This window comes from Sus scrofa, chromosome 17 (assembly GCF_000003025.6).
Source record: "Sus scrofa isolate TJ Tabasco breed Duroc chromosome 17, Sscrofa11.1, whole genome shotgun sequence".
Lineage (NCBI taxonomy): Eukaryota > Metazoa > Chordata > Mammalia > Artiodactyla > Suidae > Sus > Sus scrofa.
In genome coordinates, this window is record NC_010459.5 from 27,104,426 (window position 1) to 27,129,507 (window position 25,082).

The window sequence follows — 25,082 nt, forward strand, 5'->3', positions numbered from 1 at the left end:
CTGCTATGAACACTGGGGTGCATGTATCTTTTTTTTTTTCTTTCTATGGCTGCACCTGTGGCATATGAAAATTCCCAGGCCAGGGGTTTAATTGGAGCTGCAGCTGAGACCTATGCCACAGCAATAGCAACACCAGATCCAAGCCACATCTGCAACCTCTGTCTCAGCTTGTGGCAATACTGGATCCTTATCCCACTGAGTGAGGCCAGGGATTGAGCCCCCATCCTTATAGAAACAACACTGGGTCCTTAACCTGTTGAGCCACAATGAGAACTCTGCTTATATAAGAAAAAATATTCAAAACTCAACTGGAAGAATACACACCTAACTTTCACATTATTGCCTCCAGGGAAAAAAGAGAAGGAAGGCAAGGAGGGAGGTGAGAAGTGAGATGAAATGGTGGTGTCAACTGTACCAATAATAATCTCTTGTGCACACACACTCAGAATGCATCTTTTTGAATTAGTATTTTTGTTTTTGGAACTGTATGTTAAAATGGGTGAAATGTGTTGTATATAAATAATACTTCAATTAAGTTGATTTAAATATTGAAAGCCACTGCTTCAGATTAGTGTTTCTCAAATTTTTAAATATCCATACTCCCTTTGATTAGACTAAAAACCTCACACTATTCTTTAGTTACTTAGAATTTCAAAGTAAATTAATGGGAGTGGGAAAGAGAAAATCAAAACAATGGTAACTTTAGAAAATGCCCTGTTAATTTGGAAATTAGACAGGTACCCAGCTTCCAGCTACTCAGAATTTGTATTTGCATTTTATCCTTTTTACTACATTTTTGTGTATGTCTGTGTGAGTGTGAGAGTGCGTATGACTGTGTGTGAGTGTGTGTGAATGGGTGTGTGTGCATGAGAAAATAATATTATGGGTACAGTTGAATATTATTATTGGTACAGTTGACACCACCATTTCATCTCACTTCTCACCTCCCTCCTTGCCTCCTTCTCTTTTTTTCTTGGAGGCAATAATGTGAAAGTTAGGTGTATATTCTTCCAGTCCAGTTTTGAATATTTTTTCATATATAAGTGTGTATATATGTATACATATATTATTTTGAACCTTTATTTCTAAGTTTATATAGTCAGTTTCAAAATAGACAGATCATTCTGCAATTTCCTTTTTTCAATTACCCTTATAGTTTTGAGGTCTGCTCAAAATGGCATGTATCTAGGTCTAGGTAATTTTTCTTCCTGTTGTGCAGATTTCCATTATACTAATACACCATAATTTAGTTTTCACTTTCCCTTTTTTCATTATCGTCAGGAACAGCGTGGCTATAATCATGTTACACACAGTGGGTTTCTCTAGGTTACACATAAAGCTGAAATTTCTCAATGGTAGGGCTAAAATATGCTTTTCCATGTATGCGGAGCATCCTAACTTCCACCCAAAGATTCTGAGGTTTGTATTTGCCCCGTCTATTACTTTGACTCCACCATGAATTATGGCCCTGAAAACAAGTGATTTCCTAAAGGGTCAGAGAGTAAATATTTCAGGCTTTGCAGCCAATGGGCAAAATCGAGACTATGATGTAGGTATTTATAGAGCCATTTACAATATAGCCATTAAATAATGTAATAACCATTCTTAGCTCCTAGGCTGTAAAAAAGCAGCACCGAGCTAGATTTGGCCCACGCACTGTAATATGCTGTGCCCTGCCCTAGACTCTTCCAGTTCCGGGCAATCTTCTAATTCCAGTATGAATTCACTCATAAATAGATACATTAATACATGTATACACACACACACACACACACACACGTACACACACATGCACAGTGTGAGAAGTTAGTCGCCACGTGTACGCTTTTGAGGGAAGCCCCAGGGGAAGTAGTGTTCATTTTCCTATGACATTGCTGTTGCCCTTGGTCTGTAAAAGCAGCGGGCTGAGAGTGGCTCCCTTTCCGTCCCCAGGCTGTGTCTTGCTCCCTTGCTCCTCTCCTCGCTGGGCAGACGTACAGCAGTGATGCTTCTGTCTCCTCTGGGCTTGGAGTTGCAGGGACACAAGAGCCCAGTCCTCCCCATACCTGCGGCTCCTTCAGGAAAGTGGCATGTGCATTGGGCAGCATTTCTCAGTGATCTCAAGGACAAGATTTCTGCAAGGTGTTTGGAGGAGCAGTGGCAGGGAGAGCTGGGGAAATGGGCAACGTTTTGGAAAACACAGACATCAGGAGTGTCAGTGGGTTTGACTTCATCTTTCTAAAAATGGGTCAGAGGTAGGATACAGGCAAGGCTGCTATGGATGTGGTAACCTACCTCACATTTTTCCCGGAGACAACTAGGGGAAAAGGGGTTGGTGGAATTGATGACAGTTTAAAGAGACTCAGGTTAAAGCAGTTTTTTATAATAATGAACCCGGTCCTGGGCAGAATTTGGCACAGCCATGCTATCCTTCCAGTGGGACCATATCCAGATCCACCTGGAGGGCTGACATCCAATCTTCTCTTTCTTGTTTCTGGATAAAGTGTCTCCAAAATCTCCTTCTCTTTCCCTTTTCAAATGTCGACTCACAGAGAAAAGCACCCTTCCAAACCTCAGGGCCCTCTCAAATTCTGCTGGTCCCACCCGACATGGATCAATCCATACCAGCCTTCCTTTCCCTCCATCCTCACAGCCCCCTGCTGCCCACCTCTCCAGCTTCTGAGACCCCTGTTATGCCCCTCCAGCAAACACACTTCTCACTCCCAGCCCGGCTCCACTGGGTCGACAGCACTCAGAGAAGACATGATGATAAAGAAGAGCAACTCACACAAGGGCTTCCAGACCCGGTGTCCTGAAGGGGGTGGGCCCACCTCCTCCCAACCCCACCTGGATGAGGCAACCTGTGAAGAAGTGAGCTGGGGTCACCAGGTGAGGCCAGTGAAGGCTCCGCCCCTTCTCCTACAGCACTTTCCATCTATACCTGGGATGGGGAGCTGGCAGAGCTGGTCAGTGCAGATTTCCACCCTCTCGCTGGTTTTACCATTTGCTGATTCAATCCTTCCACCTCTTACCTAGAGCAAAGGGCTCACCCCCGAGCCCCGGCCCCCCAGGGCTCAGCTTTGTTGCAGCCCACACAGAGTGCTAAATTAGACTGTTTGCACCTTGGCTGATGGCTTCTAAATGGTTCTGTGGATAATGGTGTTTATCCCCTGCAGAGATGGAGTGATGCAGAGGGAGGAATGCAGAGGTAGGATTCCGTGAGAAAACAAAGCTTGCTAGGAAACTGATCACCCACAAGTTAAAATATTTAAATTCTCCTTCAGGTAAGGGGAGACGGTACCATTATGTATTGTCAGGCTCCAGTATTAATTCCCAGCTCTGTAGCGGGGGCTCATCAGAGAGTCTTTTATCCCCTCTGGCCTCTGGAGATGCTGCTGCCTCCCCAGATACATGCGACTTGCTCCCACTCTTGCCCTGGTGAGTTTTCAGTCATGGCATTGACGTTACCGTCCGTGCCTTTTGGCACCCCTCGGCACTGGACCCCCCCCCCCCATGAGAGAACTTGTCAACAGTGCACTTATCTGAATCCTCCACTAGGTCAGAAATAGCCTCTTCATCGCTGTCCTCACAGCCTTTCACTGTGCTGGGAACATGCTGAATGGAGCCCAGACGGTCTCTGAGCTGCCCAAAGGCACCCAGACTCTTAAGACCCACTCTCACCCCCCACCAGGGCATCAAGATCAGCAAAGCAAGCAAGAGCAGTTGTCCAGCCAGGACACAGCGATGGCACAGTGAGGAGAGGCAGGAGGTTGGGAGCCATGGGCAAGGATGTGCTCTCCATGGTCGGAGTTCTAGTTGCTGACCTGGAGCCACGCTGGGGTGTCTGGACTTGTTTCCTGGCTGCTGGCTGAGGACAGGGAGGTCAGGTGGGGGTTTCGAGGTGCTGGGATAGTGCGAAGCCTCAGCACGGGGCAGGCAGTGTCCTAAGCTGGTTCTAGGGGCTCAGCCTGCAGGTGCCCGACCTCCAGGGTGGTCCAGAGGATGGAGCAAACCCAGGAGGGATCAGATGTGGATGCTCCTGCCGCTCAGGCAACTGAGGCAGCATAGGAAGTGCTGTCACCCAAGGGTTCAGCTCCCAGCAAGGCTGATCCAGGGCTGGGTGCTTGATGTGGGAGCCAGGCCTGCAGTGGGGAAGGACAGATATGTGGACTTCAGGGTCCAAATGGAGCTGAGGGGGAGAAGAAACAGCAAGGCTGTTACTGGGCTGGGCCCCTCCAGAAGCCACTCTGAGGCAAGGATTCCAGAGAAAGTGGCTTATTTGGGAGGAGGAGGGAAGCAGGGGTGGGAGGTGGGGGCAGGAAAGGAGGGCGCCCAGCAGGGGTGAGTGAGATGAGGGGCTGGGTGGGCACCCAGAGCCTGCCTTGTCCCCAGGGCGACCCTGTGCCTGCCATCCCAGGAAGGTGATTTCTTCTCCCACGTGGGTGGGAGCTGTGACTTGCATGCCAGAAAGGAGGCGTGGGGCTGGTGGTGGGCGGTTAGGCTGTGCTGAGTGATGAGGCTTGAGGGTCGGGGCTCTGAAGGCTTCAGTGTGAAGACTCAGCCCTGGAGCATCAGATGCCAGGCTGGGTTGAGCAGCTGTGCACAGTGTGCCTAGGGGAACCCTGCAGCCTGGCTGCTAACACGCCTCTTGCCTAGTTGAACTGGGCATGGGAGATCCTGCAGGCGTTCCTGCCAGACTGAGTCATCTGTGCACAGACCCCATCTTGACTCTTCTATTTCCTTATAGAAAAACCTTGAGAGCTTTGGGTGAACAGAGCTCAAATCCAGCTTGGAAGGGTCAGAGGAGAGGGGACCAACTGCTCCCTCAAGGGCCCCGAGGCTCTCAGCAGTGACCAATTCCCCCTGGTGGGGTGGCTGCCTCCCCTGAGACCCAGTGAGTGGCCACAGCAGCTGACACCTGTCTGCTGGGCACTGTGCTCCATCCTTACATAACTTAGCAGGTTAGCTAGCCTTGGTACCCAGTGAGAGCCCTTGGAGGTGGGCACTGGAGTGATCTGCTCTGCACAGAGGAGGAAACCTGAGAGTCCATGCCTACATTTCTCTCCAGCCTCTGTTCTGCACCCTTAGCTGCACCTTACCCATTACTGTGAATGGGCAACGTGTCCCAAACCCAGGGCTGGTCACGCGCTCCTAGTAGGATCCCTGAACATTGAGAAGCAGAGGTGGACTCAAGTCCAGGTTTTCTGTAGTCCTGCCCTCATTTTATAGTGGGGGTGGGGCACCTGCTCCTGGGTCCCAAAGCTGAGTCAGAGCCTCCCACCCAGATCTGCATCCAGTCCTTCAAACAGCCATTCCTGCTAATGGAAAGGCATTTTCTAAAATCATTTTCCTTGTGTAGCCCATTTTCTTGGTTGTATTTTTCCTGATGAATACTGTGTGTGTGTGTGTGTGTGTGTGTGTGTGTGTGTGTACCAGTGGATATCTTATGGAATTGTCATGCTATGTTTAGTTTGGGAGAAAAGGCCAATTTTTGGGAAGAGTTCTATGGCTATTAGGAAGAGCTTCTTGATCAGATCAAGGGCCGGGCCTTGGGTAAGAATGTAGAGGGAGACTGAGGCAGCCCTGCCAGAGCATCTGCAGCTCCCACAGGAAGTGGGGTCAGAGGGGGCCACGTGGGACCCCAGGAGGCCTGTTCTACCTGATTTCCTGGGCTTACAAGTCCTACACCCTTATTCTGATTTTTAGGGCATTGTCTAGGAAAATAGCGTTGCTGCTGTAAAAGCATCTTTCTTCCCCAGATATTTGGATGCACTTCATTTTCCAATTGAGAAAAGTGAGAGGGACATTGTCCTGGCCGCATCTGTGGAGGGAAAGGGCAAGGTCATGGTCACTGTCTGGCTGCTCATCTTCCTTCATCCATCCCACCCCCTCAACCAGTGCTGTTGGCGTGGAGAGCCCAGGGGCTCACCTGCTTCCCAGCTTCTCTTTTAAGGATGTTCTCTGTCTGTCTTGGCAGCTTTATTCTCCCTCAGGCTCAGGTTTCTAAGACACAGAAGACATGAGTGTCCCACTTCTCTACCTCCTATGTGTCCCCATCTGACACGGAACTATTCTGTTGGTATTTATCCCAATGGTCCCCTAATATCATCTGCCCCTGAAATTAACCTGAAAAGTTCCAAGCCTTTCTGTCATTAGCTGGGCCAGGCCTCATTCCCTCTGGAAACTGAGAGCAAGAGGATCTCTGTGCAGGGACCCCAGGGGAGGCACCCCTCATCATGCCAGGCTCCCTTGGCTGGGTCACTATTATGTCCACACAGTGACATCTAGAGGGAACGGTGGCAGGAAGCAGTGGTGATGAAGGAAAACACTGCATGGCTTCCCAGGCTACACCTGGAGGGCTTACGGAATTATAGATTCTTGGGTCTTGTATCAGTTGGCTCTTGCTGTGTAACAAATGACTTCAAACTGACTTCAAACCTTAATGGCTTAAAACATCAGCCATGGTATTTAGCTCATGATTCTCTGGGAGGTCTTCTGGTCTGTGTCTGTTCATCTGCCCTTGGTGGGTTTATTTAGGTGCTATGGTCAGCTGGCAGATTGGCTGAGACCTGGCTTGTCCAGAATGGCCTCCCTAGTGTGGCTGGTGGCCGGCAGGCTGTCGGCTGGGAAGACCAATTCATCTGTCTTCTTCCAGCAGGTCAGCTGGGGCTTGTTTCCATGCTGATCCAGGAACGGCCGGAGCATGAGACACAAAAAATAGGCGCCTTTCACGATTCATCTGTGTCACATTAGCTGCCGTTCTGTTGGTAAAGCAAGTCACGAGGACAAGCCCAGAGTCTTTGTGGGGTGGGATTACCCCAGGCCGTGGATGTGAGAGCTGCATACCAGCTGCAAACATCCACTGCAGAGTTTCACTCTGGACTCTGGCGGGAGCCCAGGAATCCTTAGTTTTAACCTGTAATTCTGGGTGATTCTCACGCAGCTGCTGCACAGAAGGTCAGCCAGGACCACTGGAAGTGACAATGATTTAGCTGTGAGCTCAGGAGCCTGCAGAGGAAGGCAAATAACATAAATGTGTGACATGGAAGGTGTAAGGTGACAGGGAAAGCTCAGTCTGGGAAAACCAGACCATCGTGGAAGGAAAGGAATTCAAATTCCATTTTCTTAACATACCAACCAGCCAAACCATGCATGTCCAAGTGGCGCACAGCTGTGAGTCTGTGTCCCTGGGTTTTATGATGATTTCCCAGATGTAAGAGAGACAGGTGGCCCTGGGGCTGTGGGCCCCGCTCACCCCACAAAGACCATGACTCTCCTCCCAGCCGCCCGTCCGTCAGTGTTTGCACAGGGGTGCTGGCCCTGAGGCTCTCCCTTCCTTCCCAGCTTGGACTCCAACCTGAGTTCCTGCTGGTCCCTCCCTGACCACCCGCTGCTTTACTTTCCCTCCGCAGCACTTATCACCATCTGACATATGTTTTCTCTGTTTATTGCTTTGCTGCCCTCTCTTTCCCACAGAACATAAGCCCCGTGGACTTATTGTGTCTACTTGTGGACCCTCGGGCTCTGGCACTCGGTGGGCCCTTAATGACTCTTCCTTCAACGAATGGAGCCCCCTTGCTATTGTTTTTCATTTCAACTGACTCTTTCTCTTGGCCTCAGGAACGGCCCCAGCCTGGCCTCAAGCATCCTCTCTGTGTTTGCTCTGCGGACTGAAGCCATGTTGATGGCATAGCCTCCTGCCATCTAGGCCCACCTCGATGTCAGTTCGCATCGCAGGCAGTTTCTCTCTGGGCTCCTCAGAGGTGAACGAAACCTCCTGGTTCCCTCCAGGTCAGGCCATACCTGGGGAGGGCAGAAGGGGATGCAGGGGCTTACCTGGGAGTAAGTTGTTTGGAGACCTTTGCTTGGGTGGTCCTCCACTCAGCATGTCTTACTGTTAATTAATTTGTGTGCGTGTGAGGCCACTTAAGTTCTGTTCTCTTAGCAAATTTCAGTGGTACAACACGGTGTTCTCAACTCTAGTCACTATATTTTACATTGGAGCCTCACTCATACTCATCTTTAGCTGGACGTTTATATCCTTTTACCAACCTCTCCCTATTTCTCCTACCCTGCTGGCCCTGGCAACAAGTCTTCTACTATATTTCTATGAATTTGACTTAAATTTTTTTTTTTTAAATTAAAAAAACTTCTTCCTCTCCTTCTTCTTCTTCTGTAATGGCCACACCTGCAGCATATGGATGTTCCCAGGCTGGGGGTGGAATCAGAGCTGCAGCTGCCAGCCTGCACCACAGTCCCAGCCACACTGTATCTGAGTTGCATCTGCGACCTACTGCACAGCTTGTGGCAATGCCAGATCCTTAACCCACTGAGTGAGGCCAGGGATTGAACTGCACTCTCACGGACACTATGTCAGGTTCTTAATCTGCTGAGCCAAAACGGAAACTCTGACTTTTTTTTTAGATTCTCATATCAGTGGTACTATGCAGGATTGGTCTTTATCTGGCTTATCTCACTTTTCCTCAAGCTCTAGCCCTGTTGTTGCACGTGGCAGAATTTCCTTCTGTCTCCCGGTCAAATAATATGTTGCTGTGTGTGTGTACTATATCTTCTTTATCCATTCACCCTCAGACGGACATTTCCAGGTCTTGGCAGTTGTGAATGGGGCTCAGCATCCAGCACCGAGGACTGCAAGAACAGTAGCCAGGAGAGAGCTGGGGGAGGGGGGAGAGGTGTGCATGGCCGGCACGGGGCACACAGCTCAGAGCCTCACATGGCCCTGTACTTACCTGGGGAGATTTGAATTTGCTTCCCTAGATCTTACAGATGAGGAAACAGAGCTTCGGCAATGGTGAGACTCTGCCCAGTGTCCCAGAGCTGGTTCGAGACTCCTTCCCACCTCTTAGCCCATTCGGTTCCCAGTGAGCCATACTGTCCCCTCTCATCCTTAAAGGGCTGAGAGGTCAGAATGTCCTTAGCACACCAAATTCTGACTCAACTGCCTGAAATGCACAATGCACATGGGCTCTAAAATGCTTCTAGAAAAAAAAGAAATGATTAGAGAGTTTTACAGAGATTAAAATCTCCTAGAAGGCTGGGGTTCAAATTGTTCAAGAGGGAACTGGAGTGCCCTACATGGGCTCTTGGAAAGGGGGCTAAATGTAGGGGAGCAGGAGGACACTGTGGCAGGACCCCGTCTTCCTTGTCAGAGAAGAAGTGGGGGCGCCGGGGGAGATCACGTGGGGAGTAGGAGGCCATGTTCCCAGCACGTCCCTAACTCTGCTCTTGCTCAGGCAGAATCATCCAGCTGCTTGTTTTCCATCTTGCTGGAAGCAGGGAGAGCAGCCCCGGCTGTTTTAGATCACGGTTTGCCGGCCGGAGATAGGGCACTTTTCCAAAGGTCAAACGTTCAAGGCAGATGCACCGTGTTCCTGCTCGGAAACCTGGGACAGGTTTTTGGACTAGAAAAATCTCCCATAAAACATGGGAATTCAGCAGCTCCAAGGATTGGAGGACTTGCAGATCCAGGTCCCTTCCTAATAGGCCCCAAAGCATGTCCAGACAGCTCTCTGGAAAAGGCACGTTCCTTCCCACGCCAGGAAGGTGCTTTCCTTCCCACGCCAGGTTGGGTCCAGGTGTCACTGGGTGGTGTCACGGACCAGGGCTGGATCCAAAGAGCAGCTTTTTAGTGGGGTGGGGGGGGGGGCTCTGTTCTTTGTTGGTAGAACATTGAGTTCTTTTCCCACCCCCACACCACCCCCAGCCCCGCCAGAACATCCCAGAATGTAACCCAATCTTTGGATTGGGCTGAACTGCACAAGGACAGTGCTTGCTCAGCCTGGCTTCCTGCCATCCACAGGGACCTTGACCTCAATATTGAAAATACTGATACCCGAGACTAATGAGATGCTGATTCTTCAGGGAGGTGGTGGGATCTGTCGGTCCAGTGGTCCACGTGGTATCTCCACTCAGATGGCTAAGAGGCATCTCACATCTGCACATCCCAAACCTGCTCCTGACCTCCCACCCACACCTGAGCCTCCCCGTCTTTCCCATCCCAGCCATGGCAAGTCCACCTGTCCAGGAGGTTGGGTGAAACATCTTCCAGTCACCCTTGACCCATCCATGCATCAACCAGTCCTGGTGGCTAGACCTTCAATGTGTACAAAATCTGCCCATTTTTAAACCTCTGCAGCCACCATCCTGGTCACCTCTTGTCTCTGATGTTGCTGCCATCTCTTACCTGGTCATCTACTCCTTACTGTCTTTTCTCAGCACAGCAGCTGGAGCCATTCTCTTAAAAACACTGGTCAGATTGTACTGTTCTGCTCCAGGCCATCTGTGGCTTTTCCTTTTACTCAGAGTAACATCTGAAGTCCTGACTTTGGTCCTGATGCACTGGCCTGCCACCCCCTTTCTGACCTACCTCATGTCTCAGCCCGCTCCCCAGGTCCCTGCCTCAAGGCCTTGGTGCTTGCTGCAGCCTCCTGGCTAAGAGAGCAGATGACCACTCCCACCAGCGACTCTCTGGAAGGTGACTGTGGCCTTGCCTAGTCCCATGGTGTTTCAGGCAGACACCCTCCATACTCACCTTTCTCATGCAGGTTGATGTCTTCGTGCCGGAGGTACCTGCTTATTTGATGTGGCAGCTCAAGGCTTGTGTGCAACAGGTCAGGTGGGGTTTGAAAGGTGCCCCAGCTTCCTTGTCCCCTGGGTGGGACAGCTCTGAGGCGTGTTCTCCGTGGCCTCCCAGGGACTCCGGCAGGACTGGGTCCTGGTTGCCCACAGGGGTAACTGACCTGGTAACACCTGTTATTTGCTGCCTTCTTTCCCATGCTCACTTCCCTACTTTCCTCTGTGCCTTCTGGGATCACCTGCTGAATAAACCACTAGCTTTCAAACCCACACCTCAGGGCCAGCATCTGGGCTTCCAAAGCAAAGCCATGGATTCAAGCATCACTATTGTAGAGCCATCCAGGGAGGCAGTCCAGAGGTGAGATCCTGTCTACACCTTGTGACCTGAAGCTCTGCATGCAGAGTTCCACTTCCCCAGAGACATTGCTACTCATAGCCTCCCTTCAGCAGAGTGGCTCTGGGTCTTGGGAATGTGAAAACAAATATGCTATGGGGGCCAAGAAAGGGGTCCTGTTGGGGTTCCACGTGGTCCCTCTCTGCTTGAACCTGCCAGCAGGCTAACTTATCAGGGTTAACGATTTATCTCCCATCACCCAGTGGGAAGAGAAAGGGGTCCCTGGGTCTCAGGGGGTCATGGGATTTCAGAGCCCGGGGTTTGCAGATTCTGCTTCTAACTGTGGCTGTAGAACAAACACCTGAAACAAACAATGACCGGAACTATTTTGCTCATGAATCTGCCATTTAGGCATAGCTTGGCAGGCAGCACCCCTCTGTTCCCATGGTGTCAGATGGGGGACGTCAGAGGCGAGGCTGGTGCCTTCACGACTCATGTCTGGAAAGTGATGGGAAAATGTGAGCAGGAGGGGTGCCTAGCAGGACCTAAGCTTGGTTCCTGCTCCCTGTCATCACTCCACATGGCCCTTCAGCACGATGTCTTCAGGGGAGCCAGGCTTCTGCCACGGGGGCTCGGACCCCCAAAGGTGCATGTTCCAAATGAAGGACAGCTTGCAGAAGGCGATGTTACTTCTGATGGCTTAGCCTAGGAAATCACACAGCATCACTTCTGCCCTGTCCTGTTGGAGGGAGTTATAAAGGTTTGGCCATCTTTGCCACTCAGATCTCTGCTTTTAGGTCCATTGGTGTGATGTTCCTCATGACCGACCCAAAGCTTCTAGTCTGCAGTGAACACACTGATACAGTCCCAGAGAAGCTTTGGCTAATGAGGCTATGATGGGAGCTTTTGCTGGGGCAGAACATGGGTTTTTAATAACACTCACAGGGACTTTCTGATTCCTTTAAGGAAAATTATCAGACTTATAACTGCTACAGTGTTCAGTAGGATCCGGCATTGTCACTACAGTGGCTTGGATTGCTTCTGTGGCATGGGTTTGATCCCAGACCCAGGAACTTCCACGTGCTACAAGTGTGGCCAAAAAAAAAAAAAAAAAAAAAAGAGAGAAAGGGAAATGCTTTTTTCCTGCTTATTTAGCAAAACACATGTTTACTTTTGAAGATCTAAGAACAATTTGAACAGGTAAATAATGAAAATAAGACCACCTTAAATCTCAACACTCAGATATATCTGATATTAAGTGCATCTATAAGAAAGGCATTCAACTATTACATCCTAAATACTTGTTTTTCTCCTCCCCTTTTCTGGGACAGGAGGTCTTTCTTAGGCTGAGTGGGAGATTGGTGGAAAAGAAATTTGGACAAGCTGAGAGGGTCCTAGTTGATCTATATACAGAAAGGCATGGAGATAATTGAAGGAGAAAAGGCTAAGAGATAGGGAGGAATTTGGAGAAGAGAGAGAAAGATCGAGAGAGAGGAGGGGAGGAGGGGAAAAGGGAAAATATTAGAAGAATATTAGTGAGAAGAGAGAAGGGTGAGTGATGAGACAGGTTCAAAGGCTGACCGGTTTGTGGGAATGAGCAAGCTCAAAAATAGAATGAGGAGGAATGCAAGTGGAGTAAATTTTGAGGAAAGGAACAGGTGGCAAAATAAATGTTTAAAAGGAATGTTTGTGGGAGTTCCCCTCATGACTCAGCAGTTAACGAACCTGACTAGGATCCATTAAGATGTGGGTTCCATCCCTGGCTTCCCTCAGTGGGTCGGGGATCTGGCATTGCTGTGGCTGTGGTGTAGGCCAGCCGCTGCAGCTCTGATTCGACCCCTAGCCTGGGAACCTCCATATGCCGAGGCTGTGGGCCTAAAAAGCAAAGAAAGAAAGAAAAGGAATGTTTGTTACCATACACCACCAAAAACCTTCAGTAAAGACATGCATTACTCTTTGATTCTGGCTTAATAATGAGCACAGATTTAAAACCTGAAGATGTCCCAGTTTTAGTTGGGATATTTATATCTATCTATATAACTCCACGTTATTTTTATTTTTTATTGTCTTTTTTTTTTTTTTTTTTTTGCCTTTTCTAGGGCTGCTCCCTCAGCATATGGAGGTTCCAAGGCTAGGGGTCTAATCAGAGCTGTAGCCACTGGCCTACGCCACAGCCACAGCAACGCCAGATCCGAGCCACGTCTGTGACCTACACCACAGCTCATGGCAACGCCGTATCCTTAGCCCACTGAGCGAGGCCAGGGATCGAACCCACAACCTCATGGTTCCTAGTTGGATTTGTTAATCACTGAGCCAGGACGGGAACTCCCCACGTTATTTTAAAAAATCAAAGTAAGGTCTTATTGTACACATTATTTTATTTTATTTTATTTTATTTTTTTTGTTCTTGTGCCCTTTATTAATTAATTACTTTTTACTTTACTGAATTATAGTTGACCTATAATATTACATTAATTTCAGGTGTTCAACATAGTGAATTGATACTTTTATAATACCATACAAAGTTATCATATAATATTGAATATATTCACCGTGCTGTACACTGTATCCTTGTGACTTATTTTTTTTTTTTTAATTTTTTTTTTTATTTTCCCACTGTACAGCAAGGGGGTCAGGTTATCCTTACATGTATACATTGCAATTACAGTTTTTTCCCCCACCCTTTCTTCTGTTGCAACATGAGTATCTAGACATAGTTCTCAATGCTATTCAGCAGGATCTCCTTGTAAATCTATTCTAGGTTGTGTCTGATAAGCCCAAGCTCCCGATCCCTCCCACTCCCTCCCCCTCCCATCAGGCAGCCACAAGTCTCTTCTCCAAGTCCATGATTTTCTTTTCTGAGGAGATGTTCATTTGTGCTGGATATTAGATTCCAGTTATAAGTGATATCATATGGTATTTGCCGTTGTCTTTCTGGCTCATTTCACTCAGTATGATTCTCTAGTTCCATCCATGTTGCTGCAAATGGCATGATGTCATCCTTTTTTATGGCTGAGTAGTATTCCATTGTGTACACATTATTTTATAAGCTGCCCTTTTCATTTAACAACATGTATAGAACATAATCTTTAATGACCACATAATACTCCAGTGTGGGAATGTGTTGTAATTTATCTAACTCATCTCTCATTGGCAAGTTGAATTATTTCCAATTTTCAAAACTATTCCAAGCAGTATTGCAATGAATAAAATAACTTTATTAGTAAATCTTCATGCACGTCTATGATGATTTCCTTAGGATGCATTTCTTGAAGTAGCTTTGCTGGATCAATGGAAAAATAAAATATTAACAGCCTTTAATACTTATTATTGGACTGCCTTTCAGAAATGTTGACTAATTAGGAGTTCCCGTTGTGGCCCAATGGGATTGATGGCGTCTCCACAGCAGCAGGGACGTGGGTCCAGTCCTTGGCCTGGCACAGTGAGTTAAGGATCTGGTGTTGCCTCAGCTGTGGCAGAAAGAAAGAAAGAAAGAAAGAGAGAGAGAGAGAGAGAGAGAAAGAAAGAAAAGAAAGGTTGACTAATTATTCTCCTGTTGAGAGGGTAACTCCTAATCTATTGGTCCTGAACTATCCTTCCTTGTTCTGTCACTACATCCAGAGGGTAATTCAACTAGAGTGTAAGCTTCAGGAAGCCAGCAGGCCTTTCTGATTCTGTGAAGCGTAGATCTAAACACATAACAGGAACTGAATAAATATGTTTGAATGAATGAATGATTGGTTGGATGGATGGATGGATTTGGACCCCTCAAGGGCAGGTTTCTACTTCTCTAAAGCCCTCTAATGTCTTGTATACTGCCAGGTGGGTGCCTAACACCGAATCCCCTAAGGAAGTTGGTCAAGGTCCAACCATCAGGCCAGTGGGTGTCACACACTCCTTCCTGTCTAAGAAAGAAGATTGTTCACTTGATCCTGAATCCAGAAGTCTATGGTCCCAAGGAGTTAGACTCCTTGGAGGCTTGGGTCCCAGTCTTCGCCACACCATCCATCCCAGGGACCTCTGATGGGGAATTACTCTTGGGGTGATCCAATCTGTGTAAATTGCTATCTTCTTCTGATAACAGATCAAACCACCTTTGGACATTCCTTTAAAATGCTGTGCTGTGAAGATGGAGGAGAGGATGGATGGGAGGCTTCTAGCACGATGCCAGGCACAGGGTCGGCTCCCCCAAGTGGGGCTGTCGCTATGACAAAACCATCACTGTCACTTTTTGGTATCACCCTTGGTCTTGTCTACTCAAAAAAAAAAAAAAAAAAAAGGAAATAATTAACATTTTGTTAGTTTTGGAGTTGAATCCTCTCCATGGGACTGTGAGTCAGGTACATTTTTTTTCCATTTTGCAGCTCAGGAAACTGGTGTTTAGAGAGGCAAGACATTCCCACTTTTTTGCAATTTTTAGTGGCCTCTCTGAGTCCAGGGGAGATGTGTGCAGCCTCAGTGTTAGTCACCAGGCAAACTCCCTGAGCTCAGCTGCCCTTTGGACCAGTCAGCAGATGGAGAGCAGAGCTGCTGGTCTCAGGGGCATCGTCAGTTGCCTGGGTGCTTGTAACATTCCTGAGGAAGGTGGGGGCTGTTTTCATCACAGCCTCTCTGACAGTCAGGGAGGCAGAGGCCAGCTATGTTTAAGAAAGTTCAGTGAGGTCAGCCAGGCAAGCTGAGATGGCTTAGGCCAGACGCTGTCTAGAAAAAGGAAGCCGGGAGTTCCCGTTGCGGCTCAAAGGTAATGAACCAGACTAGTAATCCATGAGAACGAGAGTTCAATCCCTGGCCTCGCTCAGTGGGCTAAGGTTCCAGCGTTGCCATGAGCTGTGGTGCAGGTCACAGATGTGGCTTGGATCCGGCATTGCTGTGGCTGTGGTGTAGGTTGGCAGCTGCAGCTCCGATTGGACCTCTAGCCTGGGAACCTCCATATGCACAAGTGTGGCACTAAAAAGCAAAAAAAAAAAAAAAAAAAAAAAAAGCCCAAAACAACAACAACAGCAAAACCAAAAACAACAAAACAACAACAAAAAAACAAAAACAAAAAAGAAAAAGACAAAGAAAGAAAAAGGAAGGTGATTCCTGAAAATTCTCTGCCCAACCTCAGGAGAGGTCTCTGGGGTGGTAGGGGGAAGGACAGGAGTCAAGGTTTGTCACATCAGGCAGAATTAAAATGAACATGTGCTCATGTTGAAAATAAAACCAAACTGGAGAGGTTGGGTTTTTTTTCTGTTGGTTGATTCCAGGTGTAGAGCTGACACTTTATTTGGCCCAGATTTGTGTGCTCCTTAGTCAGCTCCTGCGCTGAAGGACTGCGGGGAGTCCTGGCCATGTACACACAGTTATTCTGTCCTCTCAAGCCCCATCACTTTGATCCTCTTTATGTGTTTTCCCAGCGATGCTGGTGGCAATGGAAAATGGAATTAGCTCAAGTGGAATGCTTTTTCCCTTTGAATGTGAGAGTTTTTGCTTTTGGGAACTTTGTTGTGAACCAGATCTCATAGCCTCAACAGCAGCTATACTGACCCTGGCTGGCGTGGGGGATAAAGGGGGTGTGAGTCGGGGGAGAGGCTTTTGTTTTCTGCTGTCAGCACTCAGATCAAGTTCTCTGGGGGACTTTGTGTCTGGCATCGTATCTTGTCCAGAAGACATGGACAGTGCAGAGCAAAGCTGGGCTGTGGATGGAGGTCCACCCTGCCACACACACATGACAGAACAGTTTCTGCCTACACGCTGGGACTTGCTCTCTTGCACTAACCGTGCCCACAACTCTTCAAACCTGATTTTCATGTGCGCCTAGTTAGATACTCAAATGATGGCATTGGTGCAACAGCTAAGTCTGCCATATGAGTTCGAGAGAGTTAGAAACCACAGGGAACCTAATTTTCCGAAGTATAAAGTGGGACCCAATGATGTCCTAGCTTAGACAATAGAAGTGACCAGCTCTTAGTGGGCATGTGATAAATTCTCAATTCCACCTTTATTTTCTTGGGTATTAATTTCCTTTCCAACGCTCTGGACCACCTGACACAGATGCCTTTTTGGTGGTGAATTGTGAGGCCAGTCCTGTGCTGCTTTGACTTGCTGCCTTCCCTAAGGCATCCAAGGTCATCTTCTTAGGAAGTCTGAGAGACAAACCTCAGACTGTGTTCATTCTTTCCCAGATGGAAAATGGAAAAATGTGGTCAATCATCCAAATGTTTGGTCTATAAAACGCTCAAAACATTCAGATGTTTGGTATTGGGAGGGCAAGGTGCCATCCACCATGTGAGTGTCATAAAGTCACAACTGGCCCGGCCCTTGGGATCTTTGGTTTTGATCAGGTACCCAGGAGCAATAACCCTGGCTTTGTGGTTTAACTCATTTCTTCTCTTCCTTAGAAAAAGTTCTATTTTATCCTTACTCTAGAAGGTTTTAAAGAAGGTTGCTTTGAAATTAGTTCATTTGCAGTGACTGGATGAGATTCTTAGAAACTGTATAAATGTCTGACTTAATAAGGATTCACATTTGGATACTGCCTTCTTTACACTAAACTGGATCCAAAGGAAATTCTGAATTTGCCTTAGAGAAAAAAAAAAATAAAGTATTTGTTTTCAAGATTATATAACTTTTAAAAAAGCTAGATCTGGGAGTTCCCATTGTGGCTCAGCAGGTTAAGAATCCAACTACTATCCATGAGGATGTGGGTTCCATCCCTGGCCTTGCCCAGTTCATTAAGGATCCTGAGTTGCCTCAAGCTGTGGCATAGGTCACACAGATGCAGCTCCGATCCTGCATTGTTGTGGCTGCAGTGCAGGCCTGCAGCTGCAGGTCTGATTTGACCTCTAGCCCCGAGAACTTCCATATGCCACAGATGCAGGTGTAAAAATAAATAAATAAATAAAAATAAAAAGCTAGATCCTGTTTAGTTCTTTCATCTATACTTTAACCAAGAAGACTTCATTTTTCATCTTCTTTAGAATATAGGCTTATTTTCAATGCTATTCACAAATGAAAGTCATAATGTTAGATATTTCTCTGAAACAAAGAATCAGAATAAAAAACTCCCACCAGGAGTTCCTGTCGTGGCACAGTGGTTAACGAATCTGACTAGGAACCATGAGGTTGCGGGTTCGATCCCTGCCCTTGCTCAGTGGGTTAACGATCTGGCTTCGCCGTGAGCTGTGGTGTAGGTCCCAGACGCGGCTCAGATCCTGCGTTGCTGTGGCTGTGGCATAGGCTGGCGGCTACAGCTCCGATTCGACCCCTAGCCTGGGAACCTCCATATGCCACGGGAGTGGCCCAAGAAATGGCAAAAAGACAAAAAGACAAAAAAAAAAAACAAAAAACAAACAAACTCCCACCATCAATGTTGCCTTCATCCTGGAAGTGAAAACGGTGCCGAGGATGTGAGGCCCACTTGTGGTAGATTACTTGCATTGATGATGTAATTTTTCACTCCTCTCATTGTGGGCAGAGCCTTCTGTCCCCTCCTTAATGTCTGGCTCAGCCATATGACTTGATTTGACCAATGGGATTATAGCACATGTGGTGGGTGACAAAGCCAAGGCTAGAAAAATGCTTATGCATTGGAGCTTGCTCTCTTGAAATAGCCATGAGAACACACCTGAGTTGCCTGGAGGAGTGTGACACCTGAAACTCTGCCACATCTTCCCACATCCCAGCTGAGTCCATCCTAACAACCGTGAGAGTCCAGCTGAGAGTAGCTAGACCAGCTGTGTGAGCAGGCCTGACTAAGACTGGCAGAAAGACCCAGATGAGCCACAGACTTGGGAGGAATAACAATCATATAAGTACATATTTAAGCACTTATGAGTAATTATTATTTTATTTATTTTTTATTTTTAAAAATTTTTTGGTCTTTTTAGGGCCGCATCAGCAGATATGGAGGTTCCCAGGAGTCAAATTGGAGCTGTAGTCGGCTGGCCTCCACCACAGCCACAGCAACACCAGATCTGAGTAACCTATACCACAGCTCGTGGCAACGCTGGATCCTTAACCCACTGAGCGAGGCCAGGGATTGAACCTGTGTCCTCATGGACGCTAGTCAAATTCGTTTCCACTGAACCGTGGCAGGAACTCCAATTATTATTTTAATCTCCTGCATTTGGAAGTGTTTTGTTACCGAGCATTGTTGTGTCCTCCTACGTTGTTATACATACTGCCCTGTACCCTGAAATCTACTGGACGTGCCTCATTCACCCTCACTGTGTGACAAGGCGTGTTACTCCATCTCTTTGAACATCACCTGAAATCTGGAGAAGATAACTCCTGGCCAGCAAGATGGTTGAGCAGGTTGATAGGAACTCCTACTACCAAAGAATTGAGAAATATCTTCCTTAATAAAGAGGGGCTATTGTTGCCTTCATCTTTATTGAGAACAAATGGATTGAGTGAGGCAGCAGATGTTTGGGTGAACTAGTGAGGCAGCAGATGTTTGGGTGAACTAGTGTGGTTTGGGTAAACTCTTGTTTAAAGTCCTTGGAAAAAACCTACTCAGGGAGAAAATCATGGTATGTCCTTATAAAACAGAAGACATTTTACTGCGGGAAATAACCTTTGAATCTGGACTATCATTTTGTCCTCAGTTTTCATTGCTGATCTTTGAGAGAGGATATCCCCCTCCAAACAAACAAACAAACAAACAAAAACCAGGGAAATTTCTAGATTAAATCAGTCTCTTTAATCCTGAGCTTTGGGATAACCATGCAGGCCCCGCTGATGATCTCTTAAGCAAGGATATTTGAGTTGCAGAGGGAAACACATATAGTTTAGGGAGATAAATTCCACCATCCCAGTAGGTTTTTTGAAATGGACACAAGGAATTAAGCATCTGGGGCCCAATGCCTGGTTGATGGAGTGGAGAACTGTCCACTCCACTGGAGTCTGTTCTGTGTTTGTTTCTGGCAAAGAGATGAGAGTACTGACTGGTGAGAAAAAGACCATGTTTGCACTCTGCTCCAGTATGTTTCCATGCCTTGAGACCTCTTTATTCCAAAAATACCCTTCGACAGAGTCTCAACACCTCCACTTTCTGCAGAATTCACCCAGTGTGTTAGAATCTGGCTGAACACAAATACTTAAGTCATGACTGTTGGATAAATGAAGGATGGATGAGTGGCTGAATGAATTCACCTTTGCCACGAGATACTAACCGTCTGTAGAAATAGGTGAGACTGTTGACTAAGAAGGTCGAAACTGTAGGATATGCATACAGAAAGGGGGTTAGGAACCACTTTGTTCAGTTCTCTTCATTGATGAGGAAATAGTCTTGGAGAGAGGAAGTAGCTTGGTCTGGGTCACACAGGCAGGGATGTGCAGACTTAGGGGTGTGCACAGGGCAAGAATTTAGCTCTCCCATCTGCCCTGCCAGTGTCCTTCTGTTTTGGCCTGGTCTCTCACCCAGTATTTTATTTTTATTGACAGGTTACAATGTATGGCCCAGGTAGTATGCTGGGCTGTCGCACATTACTAGCCTTTTACCTTCATTGTGTGTATTGCTTCCTTTGAAAAGTTCCTTAAGTAATTAGAATTTTCCTGAGGTCCTGGATTTCATAATTATGTATTATATATATTTATAATTATTATATAATATGTACTATATAAATGCATATATAAAAATATATGTGTAATTATCCAACCATTGCACAGAATGACTTTCTCCATCATGCAGTTAAGCTACACCCATCCCACTGGGGCCTCATGGTTTCCATGGTAACTAATGCACTGCAAAGTGGGGAGCTCAGAGAGGAACTTGGTAGAGGATTAAAAACAACACCATATATGAACATAAATAAAATGTGCCTTTGGACAGGGCGTGGGAGAGGTCCATAAGGTTCTGAATTGAATGTCTGCTTAGAAAAATCCCTGTATCTGACTCACAGCTTTGCTATTCATAGAAATCAAAACTCTGTAGCTTTGGGGCATCAAATCCTTTCCACTCACAGTGCAGAGGAGCAGGGGGGATGTTTGGTACCTGCCATTGACCAAGGGGTAGAACAGAAGTGCTTTGGTTTCCCATCTTATGTTTGCCTGGAGACTTTAAAACTTTGAGGATGTTCCAGTTTCCCACTTGGGCTGCCCTGGCCTTTAAATCAACCATGCAAATTAGTGCCCGCCTGGAGACCAGAAAAAGGAGCTAGTAAATCACTAAGGACTTCGTGGAGGTGGACATCCAGCTCCCTGGACTTTTTCTTTTTTCCTGTTCTGATTTGATTTTTCTCTCCTCTGGCCTCCCCCCCCACTCTTTTTCTCTTTTGTTTGTCCTTTCCTTTGATTTTTCTGTGAATGCTTCTAGCACTCCTCTTCCTGTGACCCCTTGGTTTTGTCCGAATTGCCCAGGGAGGCAGTTCTTCCTGGTACTTAGTTGCTGCAAGCACTCACCTTACCCTCCCTCCCACGACACACTCCTCAGGATGGCAGCTTTATCTTATCTGGGCTCCTGGCACAGTGAGCAGTGCTTCCGCTTTGACCAGCCAAAGCCAGGGGTCCTCAGATTGGAGCATGCATCAGAATCTCCTGGATTGCTGGGCTCTAGCCCCATAGTTTCTGACTCAGTAAGTCTAGGATGGGAAGGCAAGTGAGAATTTGCATTTCTAATAAGTAGCCAGGGGCTGCTGCTGTTGGACCAGGGAGCACACTTGGAGAACCAAAGGCCTCAGTCAAGCATGGACCCTTGATCATTTGATGTCCTGTTATTCTCACTCTCTCTCTTTCCATTTTTGACAGAATCGCCATCATGCTGCACACAGTTTTGCATCCTGCTGGTATACCCTGCCATTACCCAGCCCTGGTATTCTCTGAGCCCCTGTACAAACCAGCTCTGAAAAGCTACAACATGTTTAAGGGCAGCGGTAATGGGAAAAAGGGTTTTACTCTTTCTAATCAAGTCAAAGGATTTATGGCAAGTGAGTCTGAGAGTTCCATCCAGAAAAGCCTTGCTTGCCTTAGCTTGCTTACCTCAGCTCAGAACCTGAGCTCAGACGTGATGATCTGATGGCCAGGATCTGCTCACATCTCACCATGGATGAACCCAGGAAGAGGGCACTTTCTGCATGAGGGACCAGCAGGGTCAGCTTGCCCACTCCAGTCTCTGATGTGTCCTGGAGTCACTTGGTGCTTTGTCATTTCTAGATGCAAAGTTCTTGGGTCTCAGAGGAGAATAGGAGGGTACCAGACTGGCTGCCTGGACTCTACTCCTGGGGAGTCTAACGCAGTGTGTCTGGGTGGGTCCTCACCTCTGGGTATTGTTTACACACTCCCTAGATTATTAGGAATCGGCACTACATGAGAGCTCATTGATCTCACTCATAGATCATTCCCTGCAGAAGCCACTGTGGCCAATCCCAGTATCTTGGAGGCTGGAGGGCAACCACCTGTGGTGCATCCTTCATCCCCCCTGTGCTTGGGAGACCAGCATCCCTTGTTCCTGAAATTCAGGGAAGAGGCCAGAGTTCTCTGAGAAGCACTTCTCGCATGGGGACAGAAGAGCTGGTTAAAGCCCAGAATGGACTGAAATAGCTGCCAGTGACCTTGCCTGCAGCTCTTTTATGTCAGTTTGAAATGTCCCAAGTTCTAAAGTTTCTCAGGGGAGTAATCAAGGCAACCCGCTCTCCTTTCTTCTATAAAGCCATGTATCATCGCTCCTCCCCGATGAGAGGTTCAAGGACGTGTCTGCACTTGGTTCTGTTTCATCCAGAGAAAATAGAAACACAGACCGAGGAAGGCTTTGCTCAAAGTGGAGGTGAGGTCTCTGAGCGTGAAGAGCTGGGAAGGGAGAGGGAAGGGAAGGAAGTGGCTGGGATGAGAAGAAAGAGGGATGTGGAAAGAATGAGGTGGAGAGAGACAGGGAAAAAGACATGGCTGGAAGGTGGTGGAAAGGGTGGAAGAATGGGAGGCAAGTAAAAGGGTGGCAGCCATGGCTCCCCCCAGATTCCATGGGTGCCACCTCCAAGTAAGTGCTGTTCTTCTACATCCAGAAGAGTTGTGGTCATCTGCCATCTCCAACTCAGGCAGTAGGTGGAACTCTGGTTGTGCCACTGATTAATTGGACCCTAGTGAAGAGTGCTTTGATCCTTGCCAGCCGCATATGATAACTCGATGCTGGGAGACAAAATAGAAGGAGACATATGGGAGCACCCAGATTTTTAGGGAAAGGGCTGAAATAAACCCAGGCTACAGTCGTCCATCACTGCTGGTGCCTTTATGAACCCAGAGGATGGCAGTTCTACATGGACTAAGCAAATGGATGGCTGACTTCTATCTTCTGGTTTCAGTTATTTATGATTCCTTTGGAAATCTGCTTCTCTTGGCATTTGATTCATTTATGGCTGAAAAATAGTTTGCCAGAAATGATTAGCCTCAGTAGCCCTGTTTGTCTCTTTAGCATGAACTTACTTCTGGCTACTGATTCCATACATCTTCCCCTGATCTGCAGCAATATCCATCTGGTCTACCTGGTCCATCAAGGGCTCTGTTACTGTTCATTCATTTATTTGTTCATTTACTCAATATATATGTATTGAGCATCTCAGCATCTCTGTTGGGTCAGACACAGAGGATGTAATGATAAACACATCTCTGCTCTTTTGGGACTTAACGGTCTAACATAGCAGTTCTCCATCCTGTCTGCACACCACTGTCACTTCAAAATACTCCTGTCCAGGCTTCATCTCTCAGCTACTGCATCAGAATCTCTGGCTGGGAGTCCAGTTCATTCTGAGTCTCACCCAGTCTGGAGATCCACTAGGAATGAGTGCTCTCTAAGCAATGGTATTATTTGATTCCTCAGAACGCCAAATTAGTCCCTCAATGGGGGCATGAAAAGTACCTGATTTTCTGTCTCTGCTCTGAGTAGCATTTTCTCCATGGCTTCCATGGGCTCAGAACTCACTGCTCAGGTCAACCATGGTTTCAAGGTCTGCAGCTCCAGTTACACCATTTCCTTGTTGTCCTTCCACCCTTGTGGGTGGAGTGGCCTTTAGCTATCACTAATCTTTGTGTGGTTTCTCACACATCACCCATGTAATTTATCCTTTGTAATGAATTTCCTCTGTATGAAATATCTGGTGTGGCTTTTATTTCTTAAAAGGACCCTGACTAATTCAAAGTAAATGTAGCAAGCCATCTTTAAAGCAGCCCTCAGCAGGGGAAGTTCTTAGGTACTATGCCTGCAATTTGAATAGCTGCCATTAGATGGTGGTATGGCACCATGGAATGCTATTAAAGTTGTTTGCGCTTAGGCAATTTCCGTTTAGTTGAGGTGGGTGGGAGGAGAGAAAATCCTTACCAAAACAGCAGTGTAAAACATTTAACTAATCATCAAATATCCTGTATATCTCTATGCTCTGTTTTTCTCAGTGCCAAATATTAAGGAAGAAAAACAGCTTCCCAGTGGAGAATGGTTACAGCCTGTAGACCTACAAGGTCTGGAATTTTCTTCGAGGGAAATTAAAGAATATTACTTTGGTGATTAATTAAACATTTATTCTAAAGGAAGCAGACTCTTAGTATATGATTCATGTAGTTTAAAAAAGAGAGGGGAAAAAAAACCCCACCTCACTCTAAAAGGTAAGTAAACTCAGGTCAGCATGCTAATAATAAATTAAGGGCCATAGGATGGCAAGAGTTATTTGGAGATGTGGATGAAATGTAAATGAAGCACAGTAGGCAAAGATGTAACTTGAAATATCATGTGCTAGGCAAGAAAAAAAAAACCAGGCAATCATTATATAAATGTGTATAAAACAAGGCCCACCCACCATCCCGTTCTGATTATCTGTTGCTATGTAACCAATCATCCCTAAACCTAGTGGCTTTAGAGAACCATCATTTTATTGTGTCTCATGGTTTGGTGAGTCAGAAATTCAGGCCAGACTCAGCTGGGCAGTTCTTCTACTCCTTGCCCATCAATTCGGGTCACTTGGTTGTGCTCAGCTAGTAGATGGCTTGTTTGAAGTGTCCAGGTGGCTTCTTCTTGTGGCTGGTGTCTTGGCAGGGATGGTTGGAAGTCTGGGCTTAGTTGGACAGTTGGCTGGAGCACCTCCATGTGGCCTTTCTCATAGCAGCTCAGGGATCCCAGAGAGGAGGTTCTAGAGACCAGAAGGAAGCAGCCACATTTCTTCTGATCTCTCCTTGGAATTTCCGAACATCACTCAGTGATGATCACTCAGAG

General features: G+C 47.0%; 1 protein-coding gene across 3 annotated transcripts in view; it reads left to right on the forward strand.

Moving 5' to 3' along the window:
* Positions 1-24,406, forward strand: part of SCP2D1 (SCP2 sterol binding domain containing 1) — a 157,041-nt gene extending 132,635 nt beyond the window's left edge. For all 3 annotated transcript variants that reach the window (XR_002340055.1, XR_002340052.1, XR_002340051.1), the window contains 2 exons: positions 22,539-22,652; positions 24,269-24,406. The gene's annotated coding sequence lies outside the window, so the exon portion shown is untranslated. The remainder of the gene's footprint in view (positions 1-22,538; positions 22,653-24,268) is intronic.